Source organism: Psammomys obesus, unplaced genomic scaffold (assembly GCF_907164565.1).
Source record: "Psammomys obesus unplaced genomic scaffold, mPsaObe1.curated_primary_1811, whole genome shotgun sequence".
Lineage (NCBI taxonomy): Eukaryota > Metazoa > Chordata > Mammalia > Rodentia > Muridae > Psammomys > Psammomys obesus.
In genome coordinates this window covers 21,044,221-21,055,990 of record NW_026596101.1, presented here as the reverse complement: position 1 = coordinate 21,055,990, position 11,770 = coordinate 21,044,221, and the positions used below count along the sequence as shown (strand labels likewise).

General features: G+C 44.0%; 1 protein-coding gene across 1 annotated transcript in view; it reads right to left on the bottom strand.

The window, feature by feature from the left end:
- Nucleotides 1-10,876, bottom strand: part of Prickle2 (prickle planar cell polarity protein 2) — a 158,571-nt gene extending 147,695 nt beyond the window's left edge. The window contains exon 1 of the mRNA XM_055628462.1: nucleotides 10,738-10,876. The gene's annotated coding sequence lies outside the window, so the exon portion shown is untranslated. The remainder of the gene's footprint in view (nucleotides 1-10,737) is intronic.
- Between the last annotated feature and the right edge of the window lie 894 nt (nucleotides 10,877-11,770).

Genomic DNA, 11,770 nt, shown 5'->3' with positions numbered 1-11,770 from the left:
CTTTCTTTCTTTCTTTCTTTCTTTCTTTCTTTCTTTCTTTCTTTCTTATCTAGCACTATATCTATATATAGATATCTATATCTATATAGAGTACCCTGTCTGTCTGTCTGTCTGTCTGTCTATCTATCTATCTATCTATCTATCTATCTATCTATCTATCTATCTATCTATCTATCTATAGAGTACCATAGATAGAGTATGGTATGTTTTATAATAGCAATGTGCAGCAAATAACGTGAACAATTTGCAAGTATATACAACAAAATAATGGAAACTCACAAACAAAATATTGATCAAAATGGGTACAGAACAGTACTTTTATAAAGTACAAAACAAGCAAAATCTGTGTTAGAAACAATAATAATGGTAAAGGACACAGAGGAAGTTCAAAGGAGACATCTGAGGCACTGAAACATTGTATTTCTTGACTTGTTTGTGGGTCAAGAACAGCATATCTATGAACACTTGGTGAGCTAATCAGCTATGACATGTATGCTGCTGAATACTGACTGTCAACAGGATCTAAAATTCACTCAGGCAACCAGACTCCAGGCAATCCATGAGGGGTTATCCAGATTAGGTTAGCCTCTCATCTTATCTGGAAAGGATTATCCAGATTAGGTTACTTGGGGTGGTAAGACACACCCTAAGGTGGGATTCTAGAATTCACAGAAAGAAGGAGGTATGATAAGCACTAACATTCATCTGCTCATCATCCTCTTTTTCCTGACAGAGGATGCCAAGTGACCAGCCTTTTCAAGCACCTGCTGCCATGACTTCCCCAGCAGGATGGACCAGACCCTGGAACTGTGAGCCAAAATAAACCCCTTTTCTTTTAAGATGCATTTGCACCAGCAACAAGAAGAGTAACCAATATGTTTACTCTCCCATAGGTACATGCTGTATATCAGGGCAACAATTTAAAAAAAATACACCGTGGTCTTCCAGAGCTCTAGAACCACAAAATACTAGGTATTCTCAGGCTAGAGAAGCCCACATGACCTCACCTGACAACAAGGTTAAGAGAAAGAATGTGATAGTGCTGGCAATATGACAGCAGTAGTAAAAACACAGCTTGTTGGTGGTTTTGAGGTAACTTCTTACCTGGTAGCCCAGGCTGCACTTAAACTTGTGGCAATCACACTGTCCCCTAAATGTTGGGGTTGCAGGTTTGGGCCACCACATCCCACTGAATGCATAATTACAATGCAGTGGTATTCACTCAGTATCCACCTGTGCTACATTGACTGTTTTAACTCCAATATAAAAACACTTTCCTTGTAAGCATGAGGATCTGATTTCAAGCTCCAAAATACATGTGAAAAGATCTGGACATGGTAGTATGCTTATATTGCTAGTGTTGGGGAGTCAGAGGTAAGTGGGTCCCTGTGGGTTATGGGCCAGTCAACCTGGCCTAGAGCTGAGGGAGCTCAAGTTCACTAAGAGACCATAGCTCATTAAAAAAAAAAAGTGAGTGATACCTATGGAATAACAGCCAAGGTTGTCCTCTGGGCTTCCACATAGACAGGTGTGCATACAAACACACACCCACACACCCCCTATGAACTGCTAAAGCTTCTGTAATTATATCTCATTTTTAATTTGAGGATACTGAGGCTCCAAGGGGATAGGAAACGGGTCTAACTTGTGATGTATGTTCACAACCAGCAAACTGGGAACTTGACCCAGGTTTCCTGGTTTGAATCACTGTGGTAGACTGAAAAATTATCCTTCAAAGATCTGTCTATGTCTTAATCCCTAGAACCTGTAAACATTACCTTATTTGGGAAAAAAAAAGGTTTTGGAAATAATTAAATAAAGGAATCATGATTGAGACATTATTGCGAATTATCCAAAGGGGTCCTAAGGGTCATCATGAGCACTTTAGCAGAGGGAAGCTTGTCACATGACTGAGCAGTGTGTACATTGAAGCAGTTATGGAAGTGAGATGACCACAAGCCAAGGGCTGCTTGAAGTTATGGAGACAAAGAAGAAGTCTCTCTCCTCTAAAAGGAAGTACATCCCTGCTGGCACCTTGACTTTCAAAGATCTGTTCCTCAAAATCCTGATTGACCAAGTTATGGCACTTTGGTAGAATGGCTCTTGGAAAGCAATATATTTCCCATTAAGTACACCTTACCCAGCATCACTGAAAGGGAGGGTCCTGGAAGAACACCTGAGGATCCAGAGGGTAGAGAAACCATACAAAGCTGGTTTGTTTCGGTGGATTTCTCAAGGCCTCTGCCATATTTTCTGGGCCCCGCTCTTCCTTGAGAATGGGATATAATAATGTACATGTCTTCAGTGTTGACTGACTCAGGACTGCCTTGTGAGGATTCATTAGAACTGTGAGAAAGTGCTGTAGTAGACCATGCTACATCAATGAGGTGGAATGGCCCTCACTGGCTCTCATAATACCTGAGGAACAATGGCCTATGATGTTAAGGGCCTCCTGGGGTCGGAGCTCATTAATAGAGCATGGGATTAGCACAAGCAAAGCCCTAGGTTTAATCCCCAGCAATCAAAAGAAAAAGATTAAGAGTTACCATCTGTCAAGCTTTTAAGTATCTTTCTAAAGCCTTCTTACTATGCAGAAGTTAGATAGCAAGAGCTGGATTGGACAATGTCCACAGGCCCTCTTAATTCTTACATTCCCTCTCCTTAAAATATATTTATTATATTATTTTACACATATGTTTTACCTGCATGTATGTTTGCACACCATGTGTGTGTCTTGTGCCCATGAAGGTCAGAGGAGGGCCTTTGATCCCTGGGACTAGAGTTAGAGATGGTTGGGACATGGGTGCTGGTAATTGAACTTGGCTTTCTGCAAGTGCTCTTCACTGCTGAGCCAACTTTTCAGCCCTCTCACATTCTCTTATACTTGCACAATAGTGGGTTCCACACTATTTCACGCATTGCCAGTTTCACAGCATTATGAAAGGGACCCCTTGGGCTGGAGAGATGGCGCAGCCATTAAAGGCTAGACTCACAACCAAAAATATGAAAGGGACCCCCCTTTTTCTGACCACAGCTCTAAGCAAGTAAAGTCTCTGGGCCATTCCAATCCCAGTAACATAAGGAACAGTGCAAATAAGTAAGCCAAGCTTATGGGTTCCAGAAATGCCCCATTATTTTCCCCTCTCTCGGGGAAGAGCATTCACACCAGTGTCTGCTGGCACTTAGTGTTTTCAGTTCTCATCCCTGCAATCCTTTGCAAGCACTCCAACAGTGAGTGATACTGGGCAAGAGAGTGGAGTGAACCCTGGGGTCAGCACGGACAGGAAGTCTGCAGGCTCGTGCATGCAGTTCAACCTTTGTTCTTGGGGAAGGACTTTAAGAGATCCAAATATAAATACATGTGTACTGCACTCTCAGTTCCCAAGGCGTTTGAGGGGAGTCGTGGCGGATGTTAAAAACTTGGGAATTCCGAGTAAATTCCCTGAACAGCTGCATCTGATGAAACTTCCTAGACAAGAAAGCTCAAAAGCCGAGGCTTCAAAGAAAGCCATTAGCCAGAGTGCACTTTTTCAAAGGTGATGAAACATATACGCCCATTGCAAGGACACCTTCTTCCAGGGTTACAGACCTCTATCCAAGGTGATGAACGCTGACCTCATTTGGCAATTTAAAAAAGTTGAAGCTCAGCAATGTTAAGTATAGAAACTTAGCAGGGTCAAGAAACACATTAATTTTTCCATACCTCAGGAAGTGGAGAAAAGACATGAGAGAAGGAAGGGAGTAAATAATAAAATTTTTAATTAGCCCACAATTTTCTTGCAGCTGCTGTCAGGCACTAGGCAAGGGGACAGTCAAAATCTATTTAGGGAGCTACTAGTAAGTGACAAGAACTGTCAATGGTGATGAGACTCACAGCACAGAGCCACTGGATTTAAAAGACTAGGAAGAATGAGCAGAGGGTCATGGTCTTTAAAAGCAACTGTTTCAGATCTTGAGGAGCGCCTTGAAGAAAGGTTAATAGGAGAAAGCGGACAAGAAACATGTGAGCTATGAGAGGTGGACATGAACTAGCACCAGGAAAGAGGCTCGCCTGACAGGATGGAATTTAAGATCTCAGAGGTGATAAACTACGAGCCGGGCAATGCTGTAGGAGATCTTTCCAAGAAGGCTGAACACCCAGTGTGGGAAGAAAGAGAGTGCTCACAGGCCTATGTGCCTGGAGCCTAGGAGTGAGAGGCTTGAGAGAAGGGTCCTCTAGCTGGATGAGTGTGAGAGTGACAGTCATGGAACTGAGTTTGGATTTTTGCCCTTATTGCAATGGAGAGCTGCCTGAAGGTATAAACCGGGAGTGTTATGATCTGAGTCAAACTTTGACACTAGTGTGAAGGAATAAGCAAGGTGAGACATTATGGTGAAGTGGCTGGAGGCCGGACATACAGATAAATATCGCTTCCTGGACTTGTAGCTACGATGATGATCAAGTGTGGAGGTAGTGGGCCGTGCCCATGGGGACATATCTCCTTTCTATCCTAATGGGATCTGCATACAGCAAAATGCATGGCTCGTATGTGTAGCGTTTGATAAATTCTGACAAATGCCCGAATTCATGCAACTCTGACTTTATTGAGACCCCTCTTTCTCTCACCCAGTCTGCCCCAGTCCGGGTGCCATTTTGGAAGAGCTGTTTTCAGCTAAGGCACCTGAGCAGCGGGAAGTATGACAGGCTGAGAGGATGAGGACCCGGAGGAAAGAGCAAATGCGGTATGATAATGCACTAACTTTGAGAAGCAGGCATGAAAACAGACCTGTGCTTAGGGGATTTTTTTTTTTCAATGTGTCAGTCCAAATAGGTACATATGCTCCCCAGTTTTCAATACTACCTAAACAGAGCAGCACTACAGACATTTATTTGGTATTTATTCTGCTTTGGCTGTTTTAGATCATCTAGAGATGGCTTACAGCATCTAGAACAGCAGTTCTTAACCCGTGGGTCATGACTCCTTTGGCGGGTCACAAAGCAAATATCTTGCATATCAAATATTTACATTATGATTCATAACAGGAGCAAAATTATAGTTATGAAGAAGTATTAATGAAAATAATTTTATGGCTGGGGGTCACCCCAACATGAAGAACCTTATTAAGGGGTCACAGCATTCAGAAGGTTGAGAACCACTGCTCTAGGAGGATGAATGTAGGTTATATGCAAACACAGCACTTTGTTAAAGGGGTTGAGCATTCTCCGATTCTGTCATCCATAGGAGTACCAGAGACTGTTCCCTGCTAATATTAAGGGACAATGGCACAAGCCTGAAGCTCACCTAGACATTACTATGTGACAGCATCCAGCCACAGAGGAAATGACATTAGCAAAAAGGCATTAAAAGGCATAAAAGGAGTGGAAGAATCCCCTCCTTTCAGATGGAAAAGGGCAGGATGGTCCAAGTTCTGAAGAACTTGAAGTGAGGCTAGGGCAGGAAGTTACCTCAGATTAAAGGAAGGCGAAGTGGGAGACACTGACATCTACAGAGAAGCAGGAGGGAGAGATGCAGTTGCACAAAAGCTGCTCTCAGGCAGAGGCCCATCTCTACATTCCTCAACTCATTTTACCCTTGCCAAAATCACTACTATTTCCCCATTACAGACAAGGAAACTGAGCTTCAACAATATGGCCTGTCACAATGCCACTTAGCTTAGCAGCTTCCCCTTCCCACTTAGCTCTGCAGCACACCCGAGGTGAGTCTGCAAATGGGTCCAGGAGCATACTAGCCTGCAACATCCAAAGCCAAGGATAAAGAGATTTCTATCTTCCAAGGCTTCTTGGGTTTCCGATGTCGGTACAAACAGTGAAGCCTTAAGAGAGATGCATGGAACACCAAACTAGATCACATGAAGAAGACCACAGCCACAAGGCAGCTCGGGCCCCTCTTGAAACTGTGTTGGAACAAAATATTTTCACTTATGGTTGGCCTGTCATTCTTACCCCCCCAGGACAGAATGGTGATGTAGACTTTTTAGTTCACAGATGGTGAAAGCAAAGTTCCTGAGGGTAAGAAGTTTTTTATGTATCAAAATTTTATAGTGATTAAGCCAAAGAGGTAGGAGTGGGGAGGTGGGAAATCAGTTCTGATCTTTTGGCCTGAAGGTAAGAGAGATGAAGGTAAGCCAAGAGAGCAATCAGTCAAGAGGCCTGAGAGAGGCTTCGCCTCACCTCACCTCTCCCTGTCTTCTTGGCAATAGCCCTTTGTATGTCTGCGGGATTCTCCCCAGAACGGGAGAGCATACAGAGATAGAGGAGTAGATAAGGCTCCACAGGGCCCTGGCATGTAAGTAAGTCAAGTAAGAGAGGCTCTGAACGGCTGGGTGGATGAGAGACCTTCAAGGAGTTCTCCTAGTCTGTTGGAGAGGGAGTGACATTTGTGGAAAGGCCTGCAGAAGAACAGAGAGTGCTAAGAAGATTTCTAAAGTCGGAAGTCTCAAGACTATATACAAGGCCACCCATCCTGTCTTGAGCTCTCTGCATCCAGCCCTTGAAATCTCCAAGGCAAGGTAGCTATGCACTGAAGCATTAGCAATTTACCTCTGTATAGTCTCCCTAATTTCCATATCTCACAGCAGACATGGGCCCCCCCAAAAACTTCTGTCTACAAAATGTGGACATCTTAGAGAGGATCCCTCAGCTAAGGGGGCAGGAGGATTAGTAGATAATATCTGAGAATTAAAGACCTGAAGCTGTATTTGTGAGTGTGGACAGTTACAGGCCCAGGTGCTCTTGGAAGCAATTTAGTAGACTGGTGATCTGGGAAAGTGACTGGATCTCTGAGAAATGAGATTTTTAATAGCATGGACCCCTTGGAACTCTTGTTCTTGCCTATGAAGATAAAGTCCAAGACTCAAGACCATACCATAGACTTGTGAAGACAGAGACTCCAAAAGACATTCTCATACACAGGAAAGTCAGACATCGTGCTAAGGCATTTGGTCCATACTTGGCAAGTACACAGCTATCATCCTGTATATTAATATTATCATTTATGACAGGCCAAGGGGTGGGGGGAGTCTGTTTTCCCAGGCTGGATTTCCTAGTATTCAAAATTAGGATTTATCTGAAATCCAACACAACAGATATTTGCTCATGCCTGGAAGCTTGAACATAGCCTCAACTGATAATAAATACAGCAGTAGGGCAGGAGAGATGGGGGGGAACAAGAGTTCAAGGCTACCCTGAGCTACATAGCAACTCTCTATTTCAAAATATAAGATAAAGGAGACTAAGGACAATAATAACCCAAGTGAACACAGAATAATCTCACATCAAGACTACTATACATTAAATAGCCTTAAAAAAATAAAGCAAAGTAAACATTCAAGGATATAACAAGCAGTGCTCCATAGAGCACTCCGGATGAACTGGCACCCAGGCCTGGGAGTTAACAGAAAGGGCTGGTGACAGTCATATTGACTTTCACACACAGTTCTTGCTGCTTAAGGTCAAATGTAAAGTGCCTTTCCAAGGTCTGCAGGCTCAACTCACAGAGTCCTTCATGACTTTTTCCTGACCCTGATGTGCCTGACCCCTCTGCTGCCCCTATACCTTCCATCCCCATGGAAGTCATCTACATTACAATACTCTTCTCTGCCTGTCCCACAGCAGGGTATAAAACAGCAGCTCTCAAGCTTCCTTATGCCCCCTTTCATACGGCCTTTCATACAGCCCTTCCAGCTGTGGCGGCCCCCAACCATAAAATTATAACTACTTAATTGCTACTTCATAACCATAATTTTGCTACTGTTATGAATCATAATGTAACTATCTGACGACCCTTTGGCGTTTGAGACCCATAAGTCAAAACCACTGACAAAAAAAGGACACAAAAGCCACTCAAAAAATTTGCATCTTAACCAAATATTAAATATCTTAGGAAAAAAAATGTACTTTCTATCTACATTTTGAAAAAGAAAAAAATACATCAAACAACCTTTTCAGAACATTACATTGAAATATGAGCTTCCACAAAGTATGATCATATTTAACTAGGATTACCAGTCTGTGATTTGGAAGCAAAAAATCACCTCAGCTTCTGCCCATTGATATGAGAATACCACTGTGTTTATAATCTCTCAGCATGTCCCATTTCATAACAGAGCTAGGAAGGACTTAATGTGCTTGGGTATTTTTCAGGAATGATTAAGAAAGATATCTTGGGGAATACGGAAACTCTGAGATTTGTTTTTCCAAATTAAAAACCACAGAACTCTGTGCACACAGGCACACAGCCCTGCGCTGTGCCTTGAAGGTGTTCCTGGGAGTCTTCTAATTGCCAGTTCTTCTCATGGCTGATGCTCTTCTGGGTAAACCCAGCACAGAACCACATTGCTGCTTGGCAAATAGCCCTACAAAGACCACAGACACCACCACCAAGTTGCTGAGCACTGGGTCAAGCCTTTGCGTTGCTCTCATTCCTGAAGATATCTGTGTCCCCCAGGATCACTGTGCAAAGGAAATACTGTTAAAGGAAGCCAGCAGTCCTTCCTGCTGAAGACTATGAGGGGAGGCTAGTGGGGAGACAGGCTGGGGCTAATGGTCTCAGAAATAAATCTTATAAAGCTTAGGAAGGATCCATACAAGATGGAAAGGCATGGAATCCTATGGCTTGAGAGGCTCAGGTGGGAGGAGGATTGTGAATTCAAGGCCAGCTTGAGCCAATAGTGGTGGTAGAGGATAGAGGATAGAGGACTCAGGAAGGAAATGTGAGAGGTTAGAGGTAGTTCAGTTTCTGAAATGGAAGTACAACACCAAAAATAACATAAATAAAATAAAATAAAATAAAATGAAAGGCTTTCTGATGGAGAAGCTGAAAAGACCAAGTGAGGCTAAAGAGATCAACGCAGAAAGACTGCCTAGAAACAGGGCTTTCCTGTATTACATGCAAAGCTGCATACCATCTGAGGCTGATTCAGGAAAATGCTCAAGTCTCCTGATAATTTCCTGCAGACAGGATGTTCATCATCTCCAAATACACACACACACACCACAGCCTACATCAAATGATTCACACTCTAAAATCTATCTGCCTTTGGAACAAAACAATTTTTTCCTCTTGAAAGCAGCCATGATTTGTTATTCTAACAAAGTGTTCCTTTTCCTTCAAACAGAAATAAGTCATTCAGGAAGGCCGTCCTGATTTCTGCTCTGCATTTCTTGAAACTTTCGCCCAGTCAACAGTTTCTCCTGGCAGGTCCTCAGAAATCCATTGAGAGCTGGGTAGTCACTGACTAAGAACACAAGCTTGTTTTTACATCCGCTATCTCCTTCTTGGCCCCATAGGAAGATGTTTTATGGTGGGATGAGCAGAATTAGCTACACATAAATTCTGTACTACTCAGGTCATTCGACACCTTTATTGGAATTGCTTAGTGGCTGCGATGATCGGGCAATTGATGATTTGAAAGAAGAAAGGCACGGATCCTCCCCAAGTGGGATTTTTTTTTTTTCTGTCTCTACAGACTGGGCCATGTCTGTCTTTCTCAATTACTCAGCTAGCTGCCCAGATAAAAGTATATGCAAAGAGCAGGGGACCCAAAGCATACAAATGATTCACACCATCTAAACAATCACAAATACAAGCCAGCCTACCAAAAGAAGGCCGCCGAAGCCAAAAATCATTTAATACGGGAGGAAATGGAATTTGGCAATCCACACATCAGACGTTACTCCAATTTTGGAAGGCATGTCTTCCAGCTGCTTCCTCTTTAAAAAATAAAAACACACAAACTCTGACCCTCTGTACTACCTTCAAACATAATTGCTCAGGTACAAAACAAGAGAATGGTTCCGGGGTGGGAAGCTACCTGAATGCATCTTTTGAATCTAACCTACCCAGAGAACTGCCTCTCTCTCCATTAACGTGTCTTTAAATTTCCAGGGTGCAATTGCCCAAGCCCTCCAGGCTGGCAGCACTTCAGGCTGTCCTATTCCCTGACTCTGAGTCAGCTAACAGGGTGTATAAGGTGCTCTGGGCAAACAAGACAGAGCGCCCATTCCTTCCAGCTGTCTCCACAACAGAACACACACACACACACACACACACACACACACACACACACACACACACACACACCTTGCAGACAGCTTGGAAGGGCAGGAGGAGAGGGGAATTCCTCCTATCTGGATTCAGAGAGAATACACGTAAAAATCCAGAGTTGATTAAAGTGATACAGCCACATCAAGGAGCCAAGAAAAGAATTTCTAAAGTCTCCACAACACTTTGACTTTTAGAGACTGTAAGCTCAAGGCATAAAGGTATGTGGAAAGGCATAAATAATACTGCAAAGGCGACCTTTGTGGAAACACTAAGAATCTTTCTGTCAGCCTAACAGAGAAAGTAGCATGTCGTTAACAATGTACACGCTTTAAACATTTAAAAGAAAGGAATTACAAGCAAATAGAATACTATTTTAAAAATAAGTTCCAAGAAGAGTAACCCCCACCCCCCCATCCCCACCAAGTCCTAAACGCAGTAATGTTAACCCTTTCCGGGATCTTATGAATCCCAATGTTGGTTAATCAAGTGGCTACAGGAAAGCTAGTGGAAGCAGAATAGACCCCAGGGTGCCCTAGGGAGGGCACACCACTCAGCTTCTGGGTGGCAGGGCACTTCTTCCCACCCCCCCCCCCATCTCTATGTCACTTTCATATTGTCAGGCTCCTTCTTGTCTTGAGGCTCGGCTAGCACCCTCATCCTTACTCCCCTCTGCTTAGTAGGATCCACTTACCAGGCTTAGTCTTGCTAACTCCGCTTGTCTGGTCACCACTGAGTCTCCGCCCCTGGGAAACTGCAGGAGAGGCAAGAGAACCGCTGAGGACCAGCGACAGGGGCAGCGGCTAAGGGTCCCCACGGGATGTTGGCTGCCAAGGGTACAGAGCCTGAGGGGGCCCTGGAGGGATTGCTGGCGAAAGTGAGGACATTCCCTGGGCAGCAGCTGCTCCAGCAGCAGCTCTGGATCCTGGAAATTTTCAGTTCCTAGGAGAGAAGCTCTCCAGACTGCTTGTGGGCTGCTTAAAGGGACGGTGCCCCACCTCCTATGTACGTTCATTGGTGAAACTCCCCAGCCGTGGGCCAATCAGAGGTCTGTTCCCAAATTGAGATTTAAATCTAAGGGAGCTACTGCTTTAAAATTAGAAAGCGCCTATGAGCACTCAAACCCTGAGTGAAGCAGGACACAGGCACCAAGGGCCCAGTAGGCATAGGTGCTGTTGGAGGCAGAAGCAGCCAGCTGACAAACAGAGCTAGTGAGAAGGAAAGGGGGCAGGAATACTGGTCCAAGCTCCTCACTCCTCCTGCTACCTTCCCAAGCAACAACTCCATGGATCCTTCCATGGGTGCAATGCACAAGCTGAAAGCCTTCCTTTGGGGAAACAGTGGGCTCTCCAAGTCTCTGCTCAGTCTGCTTTCTGGCCCTCTACACACTTTTTGCTTAAGTCCATGGCATTGTACCAGGGTAAGAGTTTTACATCTATCAACAGGATGTCTCGCTCCATGTTTGTTACACAGTGAGCTTCCAGGCAATATTTGTTGATGGACTGAATAAGGAATCGGGCAGGGTGATACAACTGTTAATTAAGAAGCAGCAGCCTCCAAACCATGCGTTTAGTTCGAGATTCACGTCTGACTCCAGCCTTTCATAGTTAAGTTGGGCCCAGGTTTTCTCTCAGCAATGCAGTCATTTTCTGTCCCTTGGGAAGCGTACAACTCCAGAGGACAGAGGACTCAAGTGAGAAACCCTGTCCTTATGACAGGGTTTAAAT